A 12646-nucleotide genomic window follows, 5' to 3' on the forward strand; every position below is an offset into this window, starting at 1 on the left:
AATGCCCCTGGGTTCAATTCCCAGTACCACACACACACACACACAAAAAAATAATAATAATTTCTTTATTCTTATTTTTTTTCCCCAATATTCTTCACTTCCCTTTTTCCAAAATGTGTTTCTGATTCAGAATTTGTGGCACATACCTGAAATTCCAGTGCTTGGGAGGCTGAAACAGGATATCCTGTTATCCTCAGCAACTCAGTGAAGCTCTCACAAACCAAGCAAGACCCTGTTTCCAAATAAAAAAGAAAATCAACATGAAGGTATAGCTAAGAGGAAGAATGCCCCTAGATTTAATCCCTGTAACACACACACACACACACACACACACACACACACACACACACAGGATGTGGTTCTTCCATTGAGTGCAATACCTTTGCTTACTCATTGCGATATATATATGTAGATTTACATACACACATATATTTAGGATAGGTTTATACTTCATGTTCAAGCCATGCCTCCCCCATTTTGTTTTGCAATTGAATTCCCTTCTAGAAGTCTCTCAGTATTTTCTTGTTTATTTCTATTATCTTTTCTCAAAATTCCTAACTATCTTGTTTTTGCTGCATTGCTGAACTAAGATTTTTTTTCAGTAAGTTCACTCCTAACATCTTATTAACTATAATGATCTTCCATGAATATCACTTTTAGCATCTTTATTTTTAATGCTAAAAATATACCTCATTAACCTATTTTATCATCTTCTTACATGTTTCCTTTTTAATTTATAATGTATTAATCACACCACCTCTCTTGAAATGTTGGTTTTGCTTCACGTATGAATATCCAGAATATTAGTTTTGATGAAATTTTATCTATTTCTAATTTCTTTGCCTTGTGTGAGGCAACCCACAAGCCAGTTGGCACCATATTTAAAATAATATTGCTATAAACATGATGGCATTTTATTTTTTCTTAGATTTTAGAAAAGTATATTTATGTTCAAATTTATATTACTTTTATAAGAAATAGATTATGAATGCAGTACAAAAACATGTAAATAGAAAATCACCTTTTGGTCTGCTATGTCTACCACTCAAACCTTATTATTACATATTTACTTAAAGAACTCCTTTATACTCTGAAAACTTCTGTTAACACTTAAAATCTGATTATTCTAGCATTTACATCTCCTAGTACACTACGTTTTATTTTCATTTTTTTGTTCATGTATGTGTGGGATTAAAGATTGAGCCCAGATGTATTCTACCTCTGAGCTATACCCCTTGCTGTATTTTGTTTTTATATTTTGAAACACTCATGTTAGGTTCTGGACCTAGGTTTCTTGATAAGTTGCTAAGACTGGCCTCAAATCTGTTATCTTTCTGTTTCATCCTCCCAAACACTGGGATTACAAGTGTGTGCCACCATGTCTAGCCACTATCTTTTCTTCTAGCCAATTCTACTTCACCAGACACCATCAGCTCAACTAAATCTTTGCTGGATAAGTAGATTCTCTCTATTCTCTCTCAGTCATCTAGACTACTTTGTGTGGTTCCAGATTTTTTTCTAGTCTTCAGGGCTCACATCTGTAACTCAATTTTGACATTTATAGTTCTTTGTTGTCCGCTCTCTTTAATCTCTTTAGTATGTATTTTCCTACAGCATCTCTTGTATTTAGCCCTCCTTGTGCAGTTGACCAGCATCTTCACCAACACATAAGCCAGGGGATCTACACATTCTAATGAGTTGCCATTTCTCACTCTGGCATTCACATTCGTGTTTTCATCCTCTAGATTCTCCAGCTGTGAGGAGGAGAATATTGAAACTAGAAACAGCATGCTTTTTTTTTTTTGTGTGTGTGTGTGTGTGTGTGTGTGTGTGTGTGTGTGTGTGTGTGGTACTGGGGTTCCTGGAAGCCCTTCTACCACTGGGTTACACTTCCAGACCTATTTTATATTTTTTTATTTGGAAACAGGGTCTCTTAAGCCAGCAAGGCTGGCTCCAAACCAGTGCGATCCTCCTGTCTCTGCCTCCCAAGCACGGGGATTACAAGCATGTGTCGCCAATGCCCGGCAGCATGGTCTTTTTCTTAACAAAGGGAAGAGAACATTTAAGCCTGAAGATGACATTAAACAAGAAGATATCCTACATACTCAACAACTCTCAAAATTAGCAACTTTCTAGATTATTTTCCCTAATATATATGAGTAATTTGACATTCCTTCAGTTTGAATTTTTCTTATTACTACAAGTTGGATATTTTCTTTATATTATTTTTAGCCTTCTATGCTCTTTAATTCTTTTGGCCATTTTCTTTTGTAGATCAGATCATTTTCTTATTAGTTTGTAGGAACTAACTCTATGTTCTAAACTATAGCTATTTCAAATGTCTTCTCTCTTCAATCACTGATCTATTAATTTTGTTCATAGTGACTTTTCTTTAACAGCCCTCCTTTGTATTTCTGTTACCCTTATTTCCTTATTTATTGCTTCATTTCTTTGCTTATTTTTTTCTTCCTAAAATAATAATTTTTCATCTTTTTAGTATTTAAGGCCTCGTTCAAGTATTGGGACACAAAGTACGGAGAGCTTTGATCTATGCAGTAGCATGTAAGATCTGTGTCAGAGTCAGAAGGAAGAAAGGCCAAAACATTTGCCCCAGTAAGGAATGACGGCATGTGCCTGTAATCCTAGTAGTTGGGAGGCTGAGACAGGAGGTTTGAGATCAGCCTTAGGAAGCAAGACTCTCAGCAACCTAGAAAAGCCCGGTTTCAAAACAAAAGGTTAAAAGGACTGGGCTTGAAGCTGGGGGTAGGATGCCCTGGATTTAATCTACAGTACCACACATATCATACACACACACACACACACACACACACACACACACGCACACACACACACGATATATATTTTAATTATACATACATATATATATTTCTTTAACATCACTTAGTCTCAGGCCCTGAACAAATAGTATAAAATTATTATTTCCAATATTATAAAATTATTATTTCCTCATATTTAATATTCACTTATGTATTTTAATACTAACATATGCGCTCAATCTAGTAAAATACACTGTTCTCTTTCCTAGAAATTAAATTTTTGTCACCCCTAAATCTAATGTTTCCCTGCCCACACACACCTCAGGTGCAAATTTGTAGCTCTTATTAATGGAATGAATGGGTATATTTAAAAAAAAATGAAATACAAAGTTTTTGATAAAAATATCTAAATAATTTTGAAAAAAGTAGCAAAGAAAAGAAAAACAAACAGAAACCTAAAATTGTTGTACAGAAAATTTGACAGACATCTGATGACATCATCTTAAACTCACAGATTTAAATACTGATTTAGAAGCCATCTTGGTCTTTATTCCATATAGTCAATTTCTGCTGCCTTCAGGTGTGTCATGCATCAGTTATATTTGACTGTCATTCACTCCCAATTTTGTTATAACTAGAAGAATGCAGAAAAGAAAGTAATAACTTATGTTGAAACCGAGAAACAATATACCACTTACCACATTTAAGATTCTCTCTGTAAAGTAAAAGTATCTGATTATAGGGCAGACAAATTCAAATAAATGCATAAGAGTAAAAAAATAAAGAGAGAAAAAACTCTGAAATAGAAAAAAATTATAACTCTAATATTATTTGCTTGATACTATTTATATAATAAAGAACTAGAAGTTGGTCTTATAGTTGCTAGTTATATATGTATAGTTATAATTTACCCTGGAAAAGCCCTATAGCAAGATTCTCTTTCTTAGATGAGTCATGTTCTACTTTGACATTTCATCTTATAAAAATCATTCTGAGAAACTGTAGTGGGACTTAAAGAAAAAATAATAATTGTAGATAGAGGCTTTTGACTTTTTTGGAAGGTACTTGTATGTACTACATTTATAAACATGAAATTCATCGCTATATAAAAATGTAAATTGTAGTCTTCCCTTTGTATGTTATCTCTTATACTACAACAGAAAAAAATTCAAGCTTCTTCGATGGTAAGAACATGAAGTGTTGGTTTTAGCTGTTAAATTCATTCACTTATGAGACGGCAGCTAGTATACTCAAAGAATTGTTAGAAGACTGTAAAAATGAGAAGCAGGGAATTGTGTCTCTGTTTAGTAACCCCAGTACTTGGGAGGCTGAAACAGGAGTATCTCAGTTGTAGCCAGACTGAGCTATTTAGTGAGACTTTGTTTCAAAATAAAGAAAAAAAACTAGGGCTGGGCATGTAGCACAAAGGTAGAATGCCCCTGGATTCCATCCCTAGTACCACACACACACACACACACACACACACACACAAAAAAAAAAAAAAAAAAAAAACCTAAAAATGGTGACTGTTTTCTGTTTTTCTGATAGTCATTTTGAATTGAATATTCTTCAAAAGCAATTATTATAGCTATATCAAAATTAAAACAAACTCAAAAATATTTCTTGTATTTTATCTAAAATAATTTATATAAGATTTTATTCAGGATTTCTTTTTGTTAAAATAAAAGCTAATGTAAGATTTGGGATTTTAAAATCTCAATTTCATGATTTTCCTTTAGTTTATAAAATAACATTGGGTTATTTATTACAATTTTGTTCTCTCAAGGGGGAGATAATGATTTAATCAGTTAATCTTAAAAAGCAACAGAACATCTTAAAAAATATAAGCACTTGTGGATATTATCTAGATTCAAATTTCAAATATTAAAGAATTTGAAAAAACACTGAGTTTTGTTCTCTAGTAAACTGGCTCATTTTATTTTATTTTTATTTTATTTTATTTATTTTTTTTGTGGGTCTGGGGATGGAACCCATGGGCATTTGACCTCCAAGCTACACCCCCTGCCCTATTTTTTTATTCTTTATTTTGAAACCGGGTCTCACCGAGTTGCAGAGGGCCTCACTAAGTAGCTGAGGCTGTCTGCGAACCGCGATCCTCCGATCTCAGCCTCCCCAAACTGGCTTATTTTAGTCAATTATAATAAAATATTTATTTATCAAATAGATAGTTCTCAATAAAAATGACCATACAAAAGTTTCAAGTCCATTTCTTTGGTAATGCTGATAGGAACATATCAATACAATATCTATGTAAAGGTCAGGGAGGGAAAAGTGGGGTAGAGTTCCACTCTCTGGCTCGCAAGCATGCCCAAGAATGCTGCTTTTCTTATCTCTTTCTGTTTCCTACTGATTTTCTAATAAAGACTTCTTGAAACTTCCAAAAATAAATAAATGACCATAATAGAAGAATTTAAAATATCTTAGAGCATTTTTAGTAAAATAGTTACCGTTCAGGAAGAAAGGTGTAGTTTTTCTTCACTTATTTTATTATGAAATCTTTCAAACATAACTGAAAACAGTAAGAAAAAATGTATTCACAGCCAGTATTTTTAAAATATTTAGAATTTGTCACTCATGATTTAAATATTTTCTAATTATAAGGAAATATTAAATAACATTAAAGCCTTCCTCATGTTTACTCTTACATTGCCAGCATTGGCCACTTTTATGACATTGGTATATCTTTTCTATTATCATAGTTTTTTTTTTCAGTGACTTATTTTCTTTTTTTATTTTTATTGGTGCATTATATTCATACATTATATTGTGGAAAAAAAAAACTTGTGTGTACAAACATGTACACATCACTGATTTAACCCCTACCCAATTCCCACCCCATTCCCTCCCCATCCCTCCTTCCCTTGCTCGGCTTAGTGGTTGACTTCTATATGTTTAAGTACATTGTGTGTTTTAGAGATTTTCCTCTTCCCCCCTCCTTTTTCCTCCTTTAGGTTGTCTTGTTTGCTTCTCTATAGGATTTCTTTTTTCATCTAGAGTTCCTCCTATGACCCGTTTCTCCCTAACACTCACATATTAGGGAAAGCATCTGATTTCTTTTTTTTTTTTTTTTTTGACTGACTAATCTCACTTAGTATAATGTCCTCCAGTTCCATCCATTTCCCTGAAAATGATGTAATTGAGTTTTTTTTTTAATGACTGAGTAAAATTCCATTGTGTACATATCCCACAGTTTTTTAATCCATTCATCTGTTGATGGACATCTTGGCTGGTTCCATAGTTTGGCTATGGTGAATTGTGCAGCTATGAACATAGATACACATGCATTAGTTTGGTTGTTTGGTTTCCTATCTTTTGGGTAGATACCCAGAAGTGGCATTGATTGCTTGTTTCAAATGGTAGATTTGTTCCCATTCTTCTGAGGATTCTCCATACTGTTTTCCAAAGTGGTTGCACTAATTTGCAATTCCACCAATAATGTCTTAGAGTTCCCACTTCTCCACATCCTCGCCAGCATCTGTTGTTGTTTGTGTTTTGAATGATGGCCATTCTAGTTGGAGTTAGGTGAAATCTCAGGGTAGTTTTGATTTGCATCTCTCTGATTGCCAGTGATGTTGAGCATTTTTCATGCATTTATTGGCCATTTGAATTTCTTCTTTTGTCAAGTGTCTATTTAGTTCGTCTGCCCATTTTGTTATTGGATGCTTTGTTTTCTTAGTGTTGAGTTTCTTCAGTTCTCTGTATATTTATTATTATAGTTTGTATTCTTAAACAAAATGTGGTACTGATTGTGTGTGGAGCTTGTGTTTAATCCCAGCTTTTTATAGGCTGAAGCAAGAGGATCATAAGCTTGAGACCAGCCTGGACAACTTACACTTATACACACATACTTTCAAAAATTAAATGCAGTATACATACACATCTGAAAAATTTTTATCACACATGTGTTTTTGAGGTTTCTCACTAATATTTTATACATTTTTATAAATATCTTATAATATTTTATAAAGATTTTTATTCCTCCTAACTGCCAAAAAGCATCCCACCATATAAAGCTATAGTTATGTCAATTCTTCCGTATAGAACTTTTTTGAGGCTGTTTCTAGTCTTTTGCAATATCAAATTATGTTGTAGTGAATGTTCTTAGGACATCTATTTCTGCACAGGTTGAACCACATATTCAAATAAATGTGAAGCTCCAATTTCTACTCTATTGCTCAATTTCTACTCTATTATAGCCAATGTGTCCACAAGGCTGTAAAAATGTATGCTATCCTCAACAGATTATGAATCATACTGATTCTCCAAGTAACTGCCAACCCTAGGCCATGGACTGGCTATGTAATTCTGACATGTTCATTTTAGAAATTTTTTATGTCTTATTTCTTTCTGTACAGAATGGGGCACCCACCTCACAGAGACTTGTGAAGAGTGTATATATTTGGATTTATAAAACTTTAAGGATAATTCTGAAATATAAGAAACATTCTGAAAGTGTTTGTTGTTGTAATATTTGGACTTCTAACGTTGGCCACCCAAGGCCGTCTTGTAGCTCAGTAGTAGAATGCTTCCTTGTGTGGAAAAGTACCTGAGTCCTTTGATCCCCATCACTGCAGAAAAAAAAAAAAAAAGTTGTTCATTGTTATGGGCATTTTCTTGCTGTTGTTATAATTCATATAAAGTTTTAATACACTCAGTTTTTATTAGCTCATTATGAACTAGTCAACAGTTTGTGGACTGTTACCAGTTTATGGATATAACTTTAGTAGCACTTCCCTAAATTAGTCTGAGTCTTGTGGGGATTTTTCTTTGGCATGTTTAATTGGAGGGTATAATTTGGAAAGAGGGAGCTGGGCATGGTGGCACATGCCTGAAATCCCAGTTCTTGGGAGTTTGAGACAAAAGTATTCCAGGTTTGAGGACAAGCAAGTAGTGAAAATCTCATCAACCTAGAGACTCTATTTCAAAATAAAACAAAAGAAAATAGGGCTAGAAGTATATCTTGGAGGGCTATCTATACTCCTGAGTTCAATCCCTATTAGCACTCACACACATACACACACACACACACAAATTGTAATGTGAGTTTAATTGTTGTAATGATTATAAATCTTTTCAAATTTTCTATTTTTGGTTAATTTTTGTAAAAAATTTATGTAGAAAATAGCCTATCTTAACTATTTATAAATGTGACATTTAAACGTATGTCACTTTTACTTTTTATTTTTACCTTATTTATTATTTTTAATACTTTTATTGGTGCAGTATAATCTCATATCATTAAAGTAGCTCACAGTGACAGTGACATACATGTACATCATCATTTTTCTACTTTGTCTTCTTTTTAATTATTTTCCTTTCCATATAGGAACACATGTATGTCATACATGTGTGTCGGGTCTGTCTCTATTTTATTACTTTTTTTAAAAAATGGCACTGGGTTTTCTTGATTATCTCTGTTGTTATATTTTTTCAAGTTCTGGTTTTGTATTATACTTACTAATTTTATTGAGTAATTATTTTTTTAATTCTTGAGATGAAATATTATCTTCATTTTTTAAAGGATGGATTTAAAACAGATACTCAACTAGCACAGATACATAGAGAATCAGCATCACTAAGGTTTAGGCAGGCTGTGTTTTCTCCTGTTACAAAGAGGATAAAGTTTCCAGAGATGAGCACAGTTATACAGACAAATACAAATGAACTAAAAGTCATGTGATCCCGGGTGAAACTAAATTGTTAACAGTGAACCAAAGAATGAAATGAAGCACAACCATCACTACAGTCTAATTTTACAATACTTTAATCCACTCCCAAACAAACCTATTACTTTCATCAATACGTACCTCAAGCCCTGGCAACCTGGCAACTAATCAATTCCCTGCCTCTAGATTTTTCTAGTCTAGACATTTTATAGAAATAGAATCATGTACAATATGTGTTCATTTATGGCAGCTTTTTTTCACTTGGCATAATGTTTTGGCCAGATATATACTCTGGAATTAGATTTTCTGGGTCATATGGTATCAAAATATGGTACTATTTAATACTTGGGAAAACAAACTGTTTGTCAAAGTAGCTAAATAATTTTAAAATTCTGCCAACAGGACGTGAGGGTTCAAATTTATCCACACTCTCGCCCTCAGTTGTTAACACATGTGTTCCTGATTATAGTCATCAGAGTGGATGTGAAATGGTTACTCATTATACTTTTGATTTGCTTTTGCCTGGTAACTAATAACATTGTGTGCATTGTTTTCAAGTGCTTATTGGTCAGTTGTATATTGTTCAGGGAAGAATGCCTATTGAGATCTTTTAAGTTGGATTATTTATATTTTTATTATTAAATCATGATTGATTTTTAAAATATTCTGGATATGTCCCTAATCAGATTTATGTTTTGGAGACCCCCCCCCCAATTCTGGGTAGTTCTTCCATCATTTGGATGGTTTTTCTAAACACAAAAGATTTGTTTTGATAAAGTTCAATGTAGCTTTTTCTTTATTGCTTGAGCTTTATACCTAATAAGCCCTTTCTAATTGGACACTAAAATATACTCCTATGTATTCTTTTAACAGTTGTAGCTTTAGCTCTTAGGCTTTTTTGGTATGATACATTTTTAGTGAATTTGTTTTATATGCTATGAAGTCCTTTACACCACCATTCATTTGCATCTGAAAATTCAGTTCCCCAAACACCACTCCTTGAAAAGACTATTTTTCTTCCACTGAACAATTCTCTGGGAATTGGGACTTGGGGGGACTCCAAGCCCATCTGTTCTCTCTAGTTTTTTTGAGCCATTCCTTTTAAAAGTTCATATAAAGCAAGAGAGAAAGAGAGAGAGAGAGAGAGAGAGAGAGAGAGAGAGAGAGAGAGAGAGAGGAGGGAGGGAGGGAGGGAGGGAGGGAGGGAGGGAGGAGAGAGAGAGAGAGAGGAGGGAGGGAGGAGAGCGCGCAAGTGAGAGAGCACGCTGGGATTAATACATGCTGAAACACCCCACATTTTGCTGTTTTTATTTACATTCAACAGATTGTATTGGATAAACATTCCATGGATTGTTACAAGGTTTTGGTATGCTTATTAGCTGAAGAGAAAAATTTTGGAAGTCCATAGTAAACCATTCCAGAACTTCCTATCCTATCTCATTAATTGTTCATTATTCCTCTTCCTCCTCCTCCTCCTCCTCCTCTTCCTCCTTCTTCTTTTCCTCTTCCTTCTCATTCTTCTCCTTCTCCTCTTCCTCCTCCTCCTTCTTATTCTTATTCTTATTTTTTGGTACTAAGGATTGAACCTAGGAACATTCTAAGACTAAGTTGGACTCCCAGACTTTTTGCTTTTATTTTGAAGCAGGGTGTCACTAAGTGACTGAAGCTGGCCTGGAATCTGTGATCTTTATAGGTCAGTCTCCCAGGTATTAGAATTACAGGTGTAGGCTACCATGTCCCAATACATGTATTTGATATATATATTTGGAGCCATTCTATTTTTTTTTATTTTGGAATCTCTTCAGTTTTCATAGGTTTACAGTTTTGCCTATTACTAAATATAAATATCTCATATTTCTATTAGAAGTCCCATTGTCCAAGAAATTGGTCAGTAATTATTTTCAGTTGAAAACATATAGGAAGTTTGGCAATCATTAGTGATCATTAACTTAATTATATTGTGATAAGAGCATGTGTTCGTTATTAAATTATATACTTTCCTTTGAGATTTACTTTGTGGACTAAACCATGGCCACGTTGTAGAGTGTTTTGTGTTTGAAGACAATACGTATCCCATTTCATGATGTGGATTTCTGTGTATATTCTGTGTGTTAAACTTTTGGTTTATTTGGTTGTTCCAAGCATCCTTATTACTAATTTTTTTCTTCAAGTTTTTCTACAAACTTGTATGGATGTTGTGGTTAAAAAAGCATACAATATGATAAGGAGTTTATCATTATTCATGTAATTCTCTAACATTTTTGCCTTACGTGTTTTTGCTTTATATTATCAAACATACACTAAAGAGTCTTAATTGTTATATTTCTTATCATGTAATAGTGAACTTTATTTCTATACAGGCTATTTGCTATGACATCTAAGTTGACTAATATTAATGTTGCCTTAACAAGTCAAGATTCTTCACACAAAATTAAAAAAAAATTCACACAAACATACACACAAACACACGCACACACTCACACATACACTTTATTTTATAAATCATGATAACAAGATCCATAGAGTTCATTGCTTCCCTGTATTGTAGCAGTGACAAAAGCATGTAGAATCTGGCTATTCTGTTGTAGAATTTATGTCTACATGAGTTTGAAGAGAAAAGACAGTGATTTGGGGTATGACTCTTTTTCAAATAGAGCATGAAAGGAAGAGCAGTAAATGAGCTCTCAAATATTATTGTAGTAGAAATGTGAGCTGTCTTGAGGGAAAAACATGTTTTACACTATTCAGCATATTCAATTACCTCATTCAGATTATGAGTCATGTCCAAGCAATTCTTGTTTTATTTATAAGTGAAAAGTAGAAATGATAATTCTTTTTATTGTTGGTTTTAATTTTTATTCTTCAAATTTAATTTGAAGACTGAGATTACAGCTAAGTGGTAGAACATTTTCCTAGCATGTACAAGCACCTGGGTTGATTCTCAAGCGCTGAAAAATATATTAATAGGGAAAACAGGTAAATTTTAAAAATTCAATATATGTAGAATAAAGTAAAAATCCTCTTGTCTCAAATTCTCAATTACTGGGATTATGGGAGTTTGCCACAGTGCCAGACTACTGCTATTCAATCATTAAAAACAAGAGGTTGCAGTGGCACATGCCTGAAATCCCAGTACTTGGGAGACTGAGACAGGAGGATCTCAGGTTCACAGCCAGCAGCCAGCCTCAGTCACTTGTTGAAGCCCTCGGCAACTTGGTGAGAACCTGTTAAAAAAGTAAAGAATAATCCAGGTGTGGTGACACAACAAACAAACAAGGAATTGTGAGTTTTTTTTTTTTTTTGTTTTTTGTTTTTTGTTTTTTCCCCCTAAATGGCAGGCCACTTTACTGTCCTCAGTACTCTCCACCTAATGTCTTGTTTTGGTGACCATAGATGTCTTCTAGGGTCAGTGAAAGTGAAGCCTTTCTTTTTTTTTCTTTTTCAAATTTCTTTTTGTAATGTAATTTCCTAAGGACAAGGCACTATATCATATTGTCCATTTTTTAAAAGTATGTCATTTAACTGGGATTCATTATGAATTTCTCTTGCAAAAATCTCCTGCACTAATAATTTACTACTGACTAGGGTTAAACTATAAACCGTAGGATGAGGAAGCTTTTCAGAGCTGAAATACCACTAATTTCAACTCATGCTAAGAAATAAAAAGCAAACAACTGTTTAGTCCCATGGTAGAAAATCAAACAACAGCGCCTAATCCAAAATTAGGTGTTCTTTCTTTAATAAAACTATGCAACCAATGAAACTATTTTCTTTATTTTTAAATGCTAAATTCTAGATTTAAAATTTTATAACTTTGGTACAATTGGAAACTATTTTAACTTTGATATTTTGTATATATTTTGGCATTTTGTAATATCAAAGTTAAAGGCAATGACAAATCTCCAAGTATAAAATAGTTTTATTTGTGAGTAATGCAAAAATTGGGATTTCACTCCAGGATACATACAGATATCAGGATGGCCCCTGGTGTGTCTGAAGGCAAAAATAAATAAGGAAATTGGAGTTTTATTCAAAAAGAGAAAGCTGCTTAATCTATTTGGAAGGAAAGTTTATTGGCATGTGTGGCTCCAAGGGGAAGCCGGCGAGGCTAAGCTGGTCAGAGATATCAGCTGCTAAGTCTGGCACATCTTAGTTACACAGTGGGCCCTTTCATCATCAGTT

The 12646-nt window shown here is 33.6% G+C and overlaps 1 protein-coding gene across 1 annotated transcript in view; it reads left to right on the plus strand.

Annotated features, from left to right (window-relative positions):
• Positions 1-12646, plus strand: part of LRP1B (LDL receptor related protein 1B) — a 1956425-nt gene that overhangs the window by 1274046 nt on the left and 669733 nt on the right. The gene's annotated exons all lie outside the window — the stretch shown is intronic.

This window comes from Muscardinus avellanarius (assembly GCF_963383645.1).
Source record: "Muscardinus avellanarius genome assembly, chromosome: 2".
NCBI lineage: Eukaryota > Metazoa > Chordata > Mammalia > Rodentia > Gliridae > Muscardinus > Muscardinus avellanarius.